Below are 16,049 nucleotides of genomic sequence, written 5' to 3' on the forward strand. Positions count from 1 at the left end.
CTGGCCTTGTTTTCCTTTTTGGTTTATTGCTTCTTTGTGTTTATTTTCTTCTCTTTTTTCCTCCTCCTCGTGCGATAATCTAATACCACTTTTTTTTCCGAGAGAGAGAGAGAGAGAGAGAGAGAGAGAGAGAGAGAGAGAGAGAGAGAGAGAGAGAGAGAGAGAGAGAGAGAGAGATGGGGGAGAGGTGCGGAGTACTGTGAAACACTCCTGCTTCCCAAAGGCTCCAGAGGTAAAGGTAAAGTATCAAAAATATAAAAATACTCGTAGATAGTATACACTACAAAAATATAATTAAATAAATAAATACAGATATTGTACACCTTATTATAAAAATATCCTACAGTCTGGGACCAAACGTAGGATATTCATTGAGTATTTCCCTGAGAGTGGCTGAGTCTATGAAATGGTCAATGAGGCTATACAAGTCATGTTGACCTCGCAGCCTAAATTTACCAATGAGAGGACATTCCGTGACATAATGACGCAGAGTGTGTCCCCTTGGTGCAGCACACAGCACACAGCACACAGCACACGCCAGGAGAAGCACTGACTTTCCAAAAGTATTTATAGCCTAATTTGAGCCTCATTGCCACCCTGTCGTGTGATGCAGTGTGTCTCCCATAGGTGTAAGCGCAGCTCTGGGAGACACGTACATAGAGAAGACTACTGCCTATGGAAACAAAGCTCCAACTGATCACTAATGCTACTATGTACAACTGATCACTAATGCTACTATGTACAACTGATCACTAATGCTACTATGTACAACTGATCACTAATGCTACTATGTACAACTGATCACTAATGCTACTATGTACAACTGATCACTAATGCTACTATGTACAACTGATCACTAATGCTACTATGTACAAAGTCCTTAATGCTACTCTTAATATAGCCCAGAGTGTACTCAGCGCCAGGGTCCACTGTGTCGTCCTGAAAAGCACATTGAGCAAGGCGGTCTGCCTTATCATTAAGCGGGATACCCACATGAGAGGGTATCCAGGTGAAGTGAACCGTGGCACCAGCACCTTCTAGGGTGTGGATGAGATCAAGACATTTATTAACTAGATCACAGTCCATGGGGGGAGGTAGACTGGAGAGCATACAGTGCAGCCTGACTGTCAACAAAGAAGAATATATCCTTACGGAGAGGCGCCACAATATGGAGCGCCTCCAGAACAGCATACAGTTCTGCCCTAGAGGAGGACATGTGTGCAGGGAGCCGCCTGGAAACCTCAGTGTCAGTGTGGTGATTGGCAGAAATGTAGTCGCGGATGAACAGCCCACATCCGGACCTGCTGCCATTGACTGAACCATCACAATAAACATGAATAGCCTGAACGTGGGGGTACTTGGACAATTTAGTCATGAACATGTCTTGCAGCACATGAGGAGGCCAGTCCCTCTTGGGCTGATGCAGTGAGTGAATATCAACACTGACACGGTGAGGGTTGGAGCAGTGACATAACAACGTTAATACAGGCCTCGGCTATACCTACACTTGTAAGAACTCCCAAGATCTTCCTGAGGTATGGAGTTGTAGGAGTCCGAGGATCACGATACAGGGGGTCAGTGATCCCTTCAGAGAGTCGGAGCCCAGGCATAGCATCCGACCAACATTACGACAAGTAATTTCCTATATCCTACACATAATACTCGGCAGGTGCAGTTCAGCTCTGAGGACCTCAGTCCTTGCAGTCCTGGGGCATCCCAAAATTATTCTCATGGCTTCATTCTGAACAAGCTCCAGGGGGACAGAGCTGGGTGGCACTAAACTGTATTAAAATAGGAGCTGCGTAGTCAATGATGGACCGTACGACAGATATATAGAACATCCTTAGAACTGGAATGCCAGTCCCCAGGTCCCTGTTTGCTAACAGCCGAAGTGGCACTAGCCGTGGCAGACAGAGGTCTCGAACATAGTGTACAGCGTGGAGTGACTTCCTGAAACTCAGCTGTACACCCAGGTACTTGTGTGTATGAACTCCAGGGATGGGAACATTATTTACAGTGGGCGGTCGAGAGACCTTCCCTTTGGCTTGAAATTTGGTTTTACATTCATTAATTACAAGTCCCATTTGAACACACAATGCTGCTAGTTGTGACAGAGCTGACTGGAGAGTCCTGGATGTGGGGCATTGGAGGAGCATGTCGTCAGCATAGATGAGGACCTGGGTGCCCTGTGGGAAGGAACAACGCGCAATTTTGTCCATTAAAGCATTGAAAAGCATTGGACTAAGGACTCCACCCTGTGGTGTTCCAAGCTCAAAGACTTCCTCAGAGGAGACTGCACCTTGAAACCAAACCTGTGCGGTTCTGTTGTACAAATAGTCCCTGATCCATCCTAAATATCTACCTTTGACACCTTTGAAAATGAATTCATAATAATGTTACACCAGGGGTATTGGTGCGGGTGGCAGCACTGTGGGAGGTGGTAGCACTGGGAGAGGCGGGAACAGAGATAGAGAGTAGACGCGTGGCCGGAGAGGAAGCCAGCGTGTGCCTGCCTGTTGAGTGCCTGACGTGCCCTGGGAGACTTGTGGTGCCCCTGTGAACTTGTAAAGCAGGGTACTTGCGGAGGATTTGTCAATAAACTTAGGAAATAGTGCCCGTGTTTTTCCCTTGTGGCCTGGCCTCGTGTGTGTGTGTGTGTGTGTGCACGCGCGCCTTGTCCCGGCGTTCAGAGTGTGACTCCGCTGCTCTACCTATACCCGTGTGGATAACACGCCCGCCCGGAGTGAGGGATGGGCGCAACAATAACATCTTTGTTGGCCCTGTCGAAGGCACCCTTAAGATCAACGAAAGCTCTGCAGGTAGCATCCTTATTTATAAATCACCCAACAAAACAATGACTTGTGGAATGACTTTTTAGGAAGCCATGTACATTGCCAGAGAGTATATGGCCTGTTCAATATTACCCGTTCCATCATCTTACACAGCTCTGTTATTAATATATAGTCCGAGTTGGCCACCCTCTTTCCGCTGCTGTAAAAAATATCTATGCCTAGTAAATGGAGTCATTACTAAAAAGGACTGGAATTTTGTATCACTTAGATGAATATGTAAGAGAAAGAGATGATTTAGGCTTAAAGCAAAGTCATGAAATAGCTATAAACCTAATATTTCTTTACTTATTAATAGCATTCATAATTTTAATGGCTAAAAAAGAAAATTTCTAAGTTTAAAAGGGAGATTTAATATATAGACGAAAACAGTACCCTTTGCAGGACGGTTATATGAACTAGCAGCCATTGTTGATGTTTGCATTGCTTGCTGGGGCCGGGAGAATTCCACGATTACAGCTCAAATAGAAGGTAATTACTGTCCCTGAGTATGTGTGAAGTGAGAGATGAATTATACCTTATAGGCTAGTGGAGAATTATATAAGAAACATGCCTTGGATATGAGAAAAGTCCAATTATAGAGGTTCCTTCAGTACCTTCGTCAGTTCCGGAATGTTTAATTGTATTTTATTTATTGTATTGTTGGAGGTGACTTGAAGGGCGCGGCGTAGTAGTGGAGTGACAGGCAAGGGCATTTCAAGAACTATTGTACAGCACAGACGTATATTTCACCATCAGAGGACAGGACACAGTTACCTTAAGCCTCGGAAGTCCCCACAGAACACCCTAAGCTTGATATAGCTGTCACAACGAAAAGGAAAGAAACATAAGTGTGAATAAGAATACATAACACCATTCAGCAAGGACTCCCAGCACCACCCCACAACGCTCAGACCAACACCACCCACACGCCACCACACCCACACGCCACCACACCCACCTCCCTGCTGCCGTGACGCATTATTTAGCGCCTTGCTAACAGTCATCTTCCCCAAGTGGTTTAGTAATTTTAGATGCAAGGAAAGAAAAGGCAGGAAGATGATTATTGTTATTTTTTATCTTTATTTTCTTTGCAGGAGTGAGTGAGGCAGGATGAGTCTGATGGGTGCTTAGGCTGAGAGTCACGCCGCTGGGTCAGTGAGGGGTACGGCCGGCAGTATGGTGACTCCTACGGCGGCGGTAGGTACAGCTAAGGTGGTCATGTAAAAAAATCAAATAACCAGCAAAGGAAAGTAGAATAATTGCTTAAAAACTCAATAAATATGGTGAAAAGTAATGAGAGTTTTGGGAATAAGGTGGTAATCCTTGCTTAGTAATTTCCAGACACTGACTGCTTGTTTCTGGGCAGAGTGTGATGCCTTATCAAGTTGTTACGTACAGAATGAAGGGACCGCCACTGAGACTAATGAACAGAATTAATCTTAACCTAACGCAAACATCAAAAACACTAGTGCTGTTTCATCATTATCCAAAAAATAATCAAATAACCAGCAAGAAAAAAAAAAGGCTTAAAATCAACAAAATAAGACAAAAAAGTAAAGAAAATTCATAAAAGACAACAGGAGACAATTTCTTTATGTTCAATGATTCAAAACTTCCCAAACCTTTTATTTATTATTATTATTATTATTATTATTATTATTATTATTATTATTATTATTATTATTATTATTATTAAGTCATTAAAAACCTCCTCCTTTTCAGGTCATCACAGGAGTACTCATGTGACAGGAGCAGCAGTTGGGGGGCGGTCACAGGGGAGGGGGCTGATGGCGAAACCATGGGAGGGGGAGATGGTGCCGGGGAGTGGCAGGGTGGCCGGCCTTATGCTGCAGGGGACGGCCGCTGCTCCGGACATCATGGCGTATGGATAACCTGGAGTCCGAAGTGGCACTTAATATTCTCAATGCTGTGGTGACTAATGTAAGTCTGGAGGGGGAGTGGGGGGTGGCCTAGAGTGTGTTATGTAAGTGTGTGTGTGTGGGGGGCAGTCAGTGTTAGGGTGTTGACCAGTGTGGGTGTGGAGGTGGTGGTGTGTTGGGTGTTGGTGCCTTGGAGTGTGTTGCATAAAGGTTGGGGGTTAAGCTTGGTCGTTGTAGGTGATGTTATGGTAATTGTGGGTCTGTTTGATGATCTTATTTAAGTATCAAGGTATATTTTTTTATTCATTGATATTCTGTCTATTTCTTTATTTTTTATTTAGTTTTATTTATTTATTTATTTATTCTTTTTTTCATTTTCACAACTTTAAGGAAGAATTGAATGTTTTCTTGGTTTTTCTCAACAAACAACGAGTCAGAATGAAAATGGCATTGCATCACGATATATCCTGTTCATTATTACTTTTCAAACCATATCTTTGCATCAGCCTAAATGTTTCTGGTTTTCTTTCCTCTTGTGCATCTGTTTCCTTCTTTCCCTCTCCTCTCAGCTAACAGAGGTCGTCTTGCATAGGCTGGGTCAGGTTCCTTGGGTGTGTGGGTTGTAACTCTGTCTCCTCACAGAAAGAAGAGGCACAGTGGTCAAGACAGGGACTGGGAAGGCAGACAGAAGAGGAGGATGGACTGGATGAGTAACAGCAGTACTAGTAGAAGTAGTAGTAGTGATAGTTTGATCATAGTAGAGATAGCAGTAAAATATCTAGTTGTATTATTAGAAGTAGTAGCAATAGTAGAAGTAATACCAGTAGTAGAAGTAGCTTGGTCAAAGTAGTAATGGTAATAGTAGTGATAGCAGGATGTTATTTAACTGTATAAAAGAAAGATTAAATCCATATATAAAACTTATTGGCAGGACCAGTAGCAGCAGCAGTAGTAGTATTAGGAACACCGTGGTCATAATAACAGAAGTAGAACCATAACAATTCACTATATAAAACAAAAAGCACCAAACTAATATAGCATCAACAACAACAACAACAGCAACAGTAGCAGTAGTAGTAGTAGTAATAGTAGCAGCAGTAGTAGTAGTAGTAACAACACTAACTCCAACACTTTACCAACAGGACGACCAGTACTATGGGTCTGGCTGTGGCATCCTACCCACCCCCCGGATGCCCCCATGCTAACTGCCCTGGCGCGACCCTAACATTGGCCCTGCACACTCCTGGGGTGTGGTGGGGGGCTTTGTACCAGGGCGGCCGGGGCGGGGGCGGGGTAGAGCAACAGGACTGGGGTACAAGATGAAGAAAACGTTGCCGGCTAAGAAGAAAATAGGAGCTAAGGAGGTTAAGACAAGTGGTGGTGGTGGTGGTGGTGCTGGTGGTGTGAAACCGAGGATAAGACTGTATCATCAGTCTGATGATATTTTGAATATCAATTATTTAACTTCTGCAACACCTGAGGACAAGACAGGAGCCAGGTAGGATGGTCATAGGATGCCAGTTAGATGTGGTGAAGGATGTTTTGTCTGGGAAGGATAATGAGGAAATGAAATTGAGGACAAGACAGGAGCCAGGCAGGAGGGTCATAGGATGCCAGTTGGATGTGGTGAAGGATGTTTTGTCTGGGAAGGATAATGAGGAAGTGAAATTGAGTTGCTAATCTGTAGATAAAATGATAAAAGATGAATAAGTGAAATGGAAAAAAAAAAAAAATGTGGTGTTTTGGAATATATAGAACAGTGGGGTTAGTGTGTGTGTGTGTGTGTGTGCTGGGGGGATGTATCTTTGTTAATTAGAAAGAATATAAGAGATGAATATAATGGTGGGATATATAGCAATTTTTTTTAGTTCAGAAGAAATAAGTTTGGTTTGAGTTTATATATGAATGGAAAAAAGGCTAGAAGAGAGAGAGAGAGAGATTTATAATGAACTGGAATGTAAAGCAGTACAAAGCTGTAAAAGAAAGGGATTGTTGTTTAGTTTAGATTAATTTGTGTAAAGTAGAGAAAAAAAATAATGTGTTTTGAGTTGATGTATCAGTGTAACCTAGAAAATGGAGGAGAAATTATTGTTTCTTTAAATTTTATGTCGTAAACTAGAAAATATAAAGTTTTTTTTTTTTTTTTTTCATTCTATAGATCATTATAAATGTGAAAAATTATAGTGGTGTTTTTTTTATATTACATAATTATATATATATATATATATATATATATATATATATATATATATATATATATATATATATATATATATATATATATATATATATATATATATATATATATTTTTTTTTTTTTTTTTTTTTTTTTTTTTTTTTTTTTTTTTTTTTATTCCATTGTAAACAAAAAAAAATATAGAAGTAATGTGTTAGATTTTTTGCTTTGGTACATTAATTTCACAGTTAATCAGTTTATACTTCCTGTTGTCATCCTTGTCCTGTTCAGGGTGTGAGTGGGCCAAGACCTGCCACAACTCTTCTGCTTGTATGGCAAAAGAAAATAGCAGTTTTTACTCTTGATTTCCACCCCAAGATATTAGTCACTGTATTTGCTGAGAATATTCACCCCAAAAGTTAAAAATATTAGTCACTGTATTTGTTGAGGTGTGTGTGTGTGTGTGTGTGTGTGTGTGTGTGTGTGTGTGTGTGTGTGTGTGTGTGTGTGTGTGTGCGTGCGTGCGTGCGTGCGTGCGTGCGTGCGTGCGTGCACGCACGCACGCACGCACGCACACACACACACAAACACACACACACACCTGTCACTTGTCACCTGTGTGTGTCTAATGCACCTGTGTGTTTTGTTCCAGCTCCTCCCAGAATGAGCCCACACCTGCACCTGAGGACACACCCACACCTGCACCCAAGCCTTCACCCACCCCCAGCACCCACTCCAGCATCCAGCACAGCCCAGGGGAAGGCCCAGGGCAGGCAGCCAAGGGCCGAGGCAGGGGCAGGGGTGTGGCGTGGGGGAGGAGAGTGTGAAGTGTGTGGGTTAGGTTTGTATGTGGTACTTTGTCTGGGCTGCTCCATATGTGGGAGAGCTCGGTTGGTGTAGAGATGGATAGATAGATGTGTGTGTGTGTGTATGTGTGTGTGTGTGTGTGTGTGTGTGTGTGTGTGTGTGTGTGTGTGTGTGTGTGTGAGGGATTTGTACTTCATTCAAGCATCTTTTATTTTTACTACTGCTACTATCTTGTTCACTACTGGAAGATTAGTACTAAGATGTGATTCTTGTTATTTTTAAGGGTATTATTCCAATGTTTTTTGTATGATTGCATCTCATTCCTGTTGTACTTGAGAGAGAGAGAGAGAGAGAGAGAGAGAACAGGCCCCATTGCACAAACTAATGATAAAAAAAACTCACAACCATTCCAAAAAGTATAAATATGTTAGTTTTGTCAGTAGATTTTGCAAGAAAGGAAATTTGAAATACAGGAGTGTGTGGGAGAGGCAAAGGATATGTAGGACGGCAGATTAGTGTGTGAAGGATGTGTAGGAGAGGCTGAGGATATCCTGTACACTGTGTCAGGATGGTTAAGGGTGATTTGGAAGGAAGCTAGTGTGTGAAGGATGCATTAGGTAGGATGTGTAGTAGTGGGTACAATGTGTTAAGAATGATATGTATGTTACAGGAGATAAGGATGTGTATTTTCACCACAAGTATGTGTACAGATTGGTGTTAACACAGTAGGAAGGTTTGATGAAGCTGGACCATCATTCCTTGTGTTGTCTTAATAAATGTATGCAAACTGACTGTAAACTCTCTCTCCTTCTAGTGTATTTATCAGCTTTTGGGGTCAAGATGTCACTTTATTTATTTATTTATTTTTTATTGTTATTTTGTTTGTCTTTTTTTTTTTCTTTGTGTTGGACAGTTTACGAGTCAGTTCCAGTTTTTGTGACGGTGGATGTGGTTTCTTTCTGTGATGCTTGTCCTTGCCATGCCTTCCTTCCCAGTGACTACCATGTGTAGGCCTGATGGCTCCTTGCAGCTTCCCTTTTGTACATCCTTATGTTACTCCACACTCAGTTTCTCCATGTGTTGACTGTTTTTCTTTTTTTGTGTCTTCCTCCACTTATAAATAACACTCAAACTCACACACACACACTTCAGGTATTCTCAGATATTCAGCATTCATTCTTATCTTGCCTTCCTTCACCTACTCACAGCATCTCCAGGTCTTCACACTCAGCATTCCCCCTCATCTTTCACTCCACACAGTATCCTTCACTCCACACAGCCTGCCCCCTCATCCTTCACTCAGCCTCTTCCCTCGTCTTTCACTCAGCTTCCCTCCTCATCTCTCAATCCACACAGCCTGCCCCCTCATCCTTCACTCCACACAGCCTGCCCCCTCATCCTTCAGTCAGCCTCTTCCCTCATCTTTCACTCAGCTTCCCTCCTCATCTCTCAATCCACACAGCCTCCCCCCTCATCCTTCACTCCACACAGCCTGCCCCCTTATCCTTGACTCCTTTAGTCAGCCTTTTCCCTCATCTTTCACTCAGCTTCCCTCCTCATCTCTCACTGCACACAGCCTGCCTCCCCATCCTTCACTCCTCCACACAGCATCCCTCATCTCTCACACCATCCAAGCCTTACACATCCACACCTACATCTACATCTCACACCTGCAGCATCCCTGGAATCACATCAGTGCCCCCAGGTGACAGGTGAGCTCTAATTCTATCCATTCTGTTTTTCGTCACCACCACCATCACCACTACCACCAATATTTATGACCTAAATATGCTAATTATACTGTTTGTCATGCGCATTTTTAATTGTGGAGTAGGGAAGTTGAAGAATAATTGATTTCATATTAAGAGCTAAAGTAAGAATGTAAGAAAATAAGGGCTGGTGCAAGAAAATAATAGGCCTACACGCGGTGGTCCATATTTCAAACATGCCTGCGTATTTCCACCTATCATCCCTGTCCATAAATTCGTATAATCTCTTAAAACTACCTAATGACTCAGCGCTAACAACCTGGTTCGTTTGTCTCCACCGTGTGGATTAATATATTCCTTAACTATCTCGTTGTATTAAACTGCTTGTAATGGTTGACGTATTCTGGTCTGCATCCTTCATTTGTATCTTGTTTGTATTCTTGTATTCTTAAGCACTTCATCTCAAAATAAGGGCAAAGATAGTTAGTCTTTGCCATGCGGATAAAATATTTCCTCAAACTACCTCGTTAAATTAATCTGCTTGTAATTGTTGATGTATTCTGGTTTGTGTTCTCCATTTGTATCTTGTTCGTATTGTTAAGCTCTTGGTTCTTTCACCAGGACTGTTAACAAATGCCAGAGGTGATTAGTCAGGTTCTCATGGGTGTTCTCATTAATGACGCAGGATCCTCACCAAACCATCACTGAGTCATGATAGTGCCATTATCACTTCGTTGACTTTCACTACAGGCTGTAAAACTATCACCCAAGGAAACACACTTGTAAATCCCTAACAGTTTGTACTATACCCTGCTAAAACATTCGTAAAACCACGATAACTTCCAGTAAATCAAAGGAAATTGCCAATAAACCATGAAAATACCCTTGCAAAACTCGTCACCTCACTAATCATAATTTCAATCACTAAAGTCACGAAAACATCCTTGGAAAACCAAATAACTTTAGCTCGGGTTTGTTAAAAGTAGTGGAGGTATTTTCTTTTCTTCCCTTTTGTTGCCTCAGCCCGGTGTCCCTCTGATATGAAAAAACAAAAAAAACAAGACATTGAAGCGTTCGAGATAGCGAGAAAGTTACGAAGCTTCAGCAGACGTGAACTAACGCCTGGCTCTAGCCGCGTCGCTCTCTCTACCTCCGTCCGCCGCCCAGGTAAGGTCAGTGTTGTTTTGTGATTATTCTGTTTGCTAGTGGATGATGGTGTGTTCTTGGTGGCGGTGGTTGTGTTGTGTTGCGGTGGGCTTGATGTATCTGCAAGAGCTGGGTGAGGGCGAGGAAAGGTGAAAATGAAAGTATAATGAATCCAGCTTTATTGGTGCTCCGTGTTTGATGTTCCTGTCCCTCATTTGTCGCGTTGACAGTCGACAGGTGCGTGACAATCTCCTAGCGTCATACTGTAACGCTCTGCTGATTCAGGACATGTCAGGTCTCTCCGGGGTTGAAGTGGCAGCAGCAGGAACATGAACACCCAACACTGAGTACAAAGTTATCCTGTGTTCAGTGTAATTACCTTCAGATCATTCACTTTCCCTCGCCCTCCTTGCCCTGCTCTTCAGTGACATGACACTCCCACGACACACGGAGCCACTACCAGGTGACCTGTAATCTTTTAACGAGGTGTAATATTTTACTGGTGTAATCTTTTAACTTGTAACGGCTCGTTTATTGTAATGAGCATTTGGAGTTATAGAAAGCCCAATATTGAGGTGTTTGTATTGGTCCTTATGTAACTGATTGGTATTCAGGCGTCTTGCATTTTCGTCATTTTGGATTTAGGTTAGCGTAAATATTTTTGTACAAATGTGTCGAGTGACGACCTAGTTTGTTTGCGTCGCTTAATTGAAGTCTTTACTGTCTGTACTCATTGATTTATTTACTAATTGATTGTGCTAAGTGTATTTACTGTTAGGTCATCCCAGCCACGTGCCGCCGCCTCGCTCCGCTGCTTCACAAGGCGCTCCACGCGTGCCACAGCCAGCCGGCGCTCCCTATTGGCGGCCTGAAGACCCACGCACCCCAGCAACAAGGTGAAGGCTGTGCTCTGGCAGGTCGCTCCAGCTTGCCATCATAGGTGCTAGCCTGCCCTGAGCGCCCTCCTCTCTGCCTGTGACGCGCCGGGGGTGTCTGGCTGGGCGAGTGGCTCAATTCAAATATTGTTTCAATTGAACGTTGTTCTCGGTTAAGAACTTTTTAAAATCGTTTAATTCTGATGTTTGGTTATCAAATAGTAAAAATCCGTCTTTTTAAATTCGTTTGTTTCCAGTTCAAATCCATCTCGTCTGTCCTGCACAGATGAGTGGTGACGCTGCAGACTGGCGGCGGCATTCCCCTGCATTGCTGTAACAAAGCAGCCGTGTGAGCGACTCGTGGGCTGGCGCGCCGCCGGTTAATGATGTACGAGAGGCTCCCAAATATATATTATTTTTAGTTAATTTTTTTTTAAATAAAAAAAATAGTTTTTAATAAAAAATATGTATAGTTTTTAATAAAAAAAAACTAAGTTTGCTCATATCTGAAAATGGTCGTGGTGTTTCTCCGGTGAGTCTTCGAGGTATTTTGTAAGCGAAACGAGTAACTGCACGTTTTGAGTAAAAGTGGTTTTGTTGAAAAGTTTAAGCTTCCACACTCTGGCACTCGCCAACCTCTCTATCCACTCCCCACAGCTGGCATCGTATTCACATCCAGGAAAGGGAAACGAACACTATTATTGTATTTTGTATATATGCATAACGAACATTATTGCATTTTATATATATGCATAAAGATAATTATTGCATAATATATCTATAATTTCACACAATTATAGCCTCCTATCTACATAATGTACAGGCCCCCTATGCAGGGTGAGAGGAACTAGGGGGCGGGGATGGACGCGAAAACCAAGATGCCTTGATGTTGATGGGTTTATCGCAGGCGATGAGGTGAAGCAGAGGCAGCAGCAGGGCGGAGGCGAGGCCAGCTCCGGCAACACCGCCCTTGAGATCCCACGGGGTGTTGGCCGCAAAAGAAAAAACCTGATAAGAAGAAACCTCTGCAAAGGGATTGGGGATGCAAAGGGATTGGGGATATGTTCTGCAAAGGAACATTTGAGATGCCTAAAGGAAACCTCTGCAAAGGGATTGGGGATATGTTCTGCAAAAGAACATTTGAGATACCAAAAGGAAACCTCTGCAAAGGGATTGGGGATGTGCTCTGCAAAGGAACATTTGAGATGCCTAAAGGAAACAAACGCTGAGCAAACAGCCTAAACCTCTGAACTAAATACCCAAACACCACCCATATCCCCTGCCACCACCCTCCTACTTTCCCTCCCTTTCATTTCCTTTTTCCTTTTTCTCCTTCCCTTCCATTTTCTTGCCCTTCCTCCCCCCAACTGCCATACTCACCTCCCCTCCCCTCCCCTTTCCAGTGCTCCCATCTACCCTTACACCTTGTACTCTCCTCTCCCTTCCCATCCCCAAGACTCGCTCTTATACTCCTCCAGCAGTGTCTCCTCCTCCAGGCTCCCGCAGGTCCTGTAGGGCAGCTTCTTGGGGCGGTCCGGGTCAGGACACGCCCCTGATGATGATGGTGGGGGGGTCCAGATTGCGGCCAGCCAGCACGCGGGATAAGTCCAGCTCAAGACGACCTGCGCTGGGGCCTGCGTCAGGAGAGGAGAAGGGTGAGGGGAAGGCGTGTGTGAGGGTGTATGGGAGGGGAAGGTGTGTGTGAGGGGGTATGGGAGGAAGGAAAATGAGTAAACTAAATGAAAGGAAACTTTATTAGTGTGATGCAATTATGAAGTAAAAGGAGGAGAGAAGTTGATGAGATGATGAGAAGAAGAGATGGAATGAGGGGAGACTGAGAATAGCGACACAAATGAGGACTCAGCGTGACCGATGAGATGAAACAAGGAGAGGGACAAAAGAGGAAGAAAGACTTAAATATGACTGATAAGGAGAGGTATGAAAGAGAGAAAAGAAATAGACGAAAGGAGGTGATTGGATGAGAAATGAGAGAAAGGAAACGATAGACGAAGGGAGATAGAAATGAGAAACATGAAAAAGGAAAAGAAAAAAATAGGCTAAAGGGCTGAAATGAGAAACAAATGAATGAGGGAAAAGTAAAATATAAAAGAATGAATTATCGGAATATATAAAAAAAGGAATATTGAAAGAAGATAATCAAAGAAAACTGACCAATAAACGAACTGAAGGACTGACTAAAGAAAACAAAAATCTCTTATTCCCTCCCTCCACTACCCCACCCACTCACTCACCCATGAAGTGCACCACGAAGGTCACGCACTGCTGGTGACTGGACAAGGTCACCGTCTGGAGATCAGCTGCTAGGAACCACTTGGACGCCCCTAACACCTCGCGCATGTCCATCATGAAGGTAGGCCCGGAGGAGGAGGAGGAGGAAAAGGTAAATGAAAGGGAATAAGGTGGAAGAGGAAGAAGGTGAAGAAAGAAGGGAGAAAAATATGGGAGATGAGAAAAGGTGACATTTTTTATCTATCTATCCATCTATTTATCTATACATCTATCTATCTATCTGTGTCTCCCACCTTATCTAGCTTATCTATCTATACATCTATCTATCTATCTATCTGTCTACCACCTTACCTAGCTAACATCAGTATTGCTGTAACTCTCTCTCTCTCTCTCTCTCTCTCTCTCTCTCTCTCTCTCTCTCTCTCTCTCTCTCTCTCTCTCTCTCTCTTTAATCCTTCTTTCTCTCTTTTCCTTTCAATCTTTTCCTCATTTCCTTCCTTCTCTCTATGAAGTATGGATTCCACGTGTAACCCGCCGTACACACCTGGACTGGAAGAATTTCTCATCTGCGTCCACACCTACAGGGTTTACGTACACGGACCAATTGTGCTGCCGCGTCTGGACACGTGCACAGACTCAATGCGTACATGATTGTTTCGTCAAAACCGCTGGGTAGAGAAGGTCGAACGTTGCATTCAACTTATTTTACTAAGTCGATCCAACCTGAGAACAATTAACTAACTAACACAACATCACAGAGCATAACACCACAAATTCAAAGTATCCAAACTCATACAATGCTAAATGTTCAGCCATCAAACTAGAAAGTTCACAAAAATTATCTAACCTAACAAATATTCACTTACAATATTGACCAAGCAGCGGTAAATAGCCCACAGTCCTGGGCACATCACACAGGCATGGTACACAGCTTCCCCGCAAGCTCAGCGCCTGGCACAACGTGTTAACACACACACACACACACACACACACACGCAGCAGACCACCCACAGCTGCGAACAACAATCAAACAAATTTTCACGGAACGGCTGGAGCAATACCAAACACGTATCCGCATCTGCCGTATGGAACAAAACAATACAACCTACAAATCACGTGTCTGTATTGCACCTGTACACAAAGCTCCACTTTACATGACATACCAAGGAACAGCAGGGAACCAGCATGGGCCATGTCACACGGCCGCCACACCACACTCACCCTGGCGGAAGCAGCCACTACAGACAACTGACCTGCGTGGCGGCTGCTGGGTGCTGGCTGCTGGCGCCGGGGTGAAGTAAGAAACAAACAAAACGCGACATGCGCACTGCAAACAGTAATATCAACAAAAAGTAATCAAAAGTAAGTAACAATAATACACAAACTAAATTTCGTGATATTTTTACGAAACAGTGATCAAACACGTACACGCACATACGTACACATAAACGTACGTATTTTGTTTCATTGAATAAGAAAATAAAATAAATAGCTGGATAAATGGATAATATGAAGGATAACAAACACTGAATGAAAGTACAAGGAAATAAGAAAAAAAAAAATGCGAGGATAAGAAAGTGGAAACATGAACGTAAATTTGAGGTGATAGAGAGGGAAGTGAATTGTGAAAGGCGACATGAATAAGGTGACGAAGTTCAATAAAGGAGGTAACAAGAGAGGTAACAGAAAATTAAAGAAAAGATAAATAACAAAAAAAAGAAGAGAAAAAAATGGTTAAAATAGAAACAAAACATAACAAAAATATAATCGAAAAATAACAAAGACATCCCCCTTAATAAAAGAAAGAAAGAAAGAGAGTAAAAAAAAGTTATCAAAGCACAGAAAAAAAAGAAAAAAAAAAAGAAAAACTCGTGAAAACAAGGCAAGGCGTTCCACTCACCACTTTTCTGTTGTTCCTGCCGGGGTGTTTCAAGTTCACCTCCATGAAAGTCTCCCCAACTGACGCTGTGTGTGTGTGTGTGTGTGTGTGTGTGTGTGTGTGTGTGTGTGTGTGTGTGTGTGTGTGGAAGGTGAAGGGATGCGTTGTTATTATTGATATTGCTCTTTATATCGTTGTTGCTGTTGTTGCTTCTTCTGCTGCTGCTACTAATACAATAATAATAATAATAATAATAATAATAATAATAATAATAATAATAATTCTCTCTCTCTCTCTCTCTCTCTCTCTCTCTCTCTCTCTCTCTCTCTCTCTCTCTCTCTCTCTCTCTCTCTCTCTCTCGTTTTATCTCCTCTTTTCGTCTTCCTTCTTCTCTTTCTACTACTAGCACTACTACTACTACTACTACTACTACTACTACTACCACCACCACTACAACAAATACAATTGTAAGCTATTGCTTAATACCACCACTATC

General features: G+C 42.7%; 3 long non-coding RNA genes across 7 annotated transcripts; 2 read left to right on the forward strand and 1 right to left on the reverse strand.

The window, feature by feature from the left end:
- Nucleotides 1-2,650: 2,650 nt before the first annotated feature.
- On the forward strand, nt 2,651-8,485 carry LOC135098433 (uncharacterized). 3 transcript variants are annotated; one of them, XR_010266990.1, is made up of 5 exons: nt 2,651-2,819; nt 3,926-4,028; nt 4,554-4,772; nt 5,354-6,209; nt 7,540-8,485. It is a non-coding gene; the product is annotated as an uncharacterized LOC135098433 (long non-coding RNA). The 3 variants fall into 3 exon arrangements; XR_010266989.1 differs by lacking the exon at nt 2,651-2,819 and adding an exon at nt 3,223-3,320 and having other exon boundaries at nt 3,926-4,032; XR_010266988.1 differs by lacking the exon at nt 2,651-2,819 and adding an exon at nt 3,223-3,320.
- A 1,573-nt stretch (nt 8,486-10,058) lies between these two features.
- Nucleotides 10,059-11,666, forward strand: LOC135098437 (uncharacterized). 2 transcript variants are annotated; one of them, XR_010266995.1, is made up of 2 exons: nt 10,059-10,575; nt 11,328-11,666. It is a non-coding gene; the product is annotated as an uncharacterized LOC135098437 (long non-coding RNA). The 2 variants fall into 2 exon arrangements; XR_010266996.1 differs by lacking the exon at nt 10,059-10,575 and adding an exon at nt 10,582-11,012.
- Nucleotides 11,667-12,120: 454 nt separating this feature from the next.
- LOC135098438 (uncharacterized) lies at nt 12,121-15,460 on the reverse strand. Of its 2 annotated transcripts, XR_010266998.1 has the most exons (3): nt 14,219-15,460; nt 13,677-13,766; nt 12,121-13,058 (listed from the first exon to the last, which is right to left on the reverse strand). It is a non-coding gene; the product is annotated as an uncharacterized LOC135098438 (long non-coding RNA). The 2 variants fall into 2 exon arrangements; XR_010266997.1 differs by lacking the exon at nt 14,219-15,460 and having other exon boundaries at nt 13,677-14,084.
- Between the last annotated feature and the right edge of the window lie 589 nt (nt 15,461-16,049).

Source organism: Scylla paramamosain, unplaced genomic scaffold (assembly GCF_035594125.1).
Source record: "Scylla paramamosain isolate STU-SP2022 unplaced genomic scaffold, ASM3559412v1 Contig62, whole genome shotgun sequence".
Classification (NCBI taxonomy): Eukaryota; Metazoa; Arthropoda; class Malacostraca; order Decapoda; family Portunidae; genus Scylla; species Scylla paramamosain.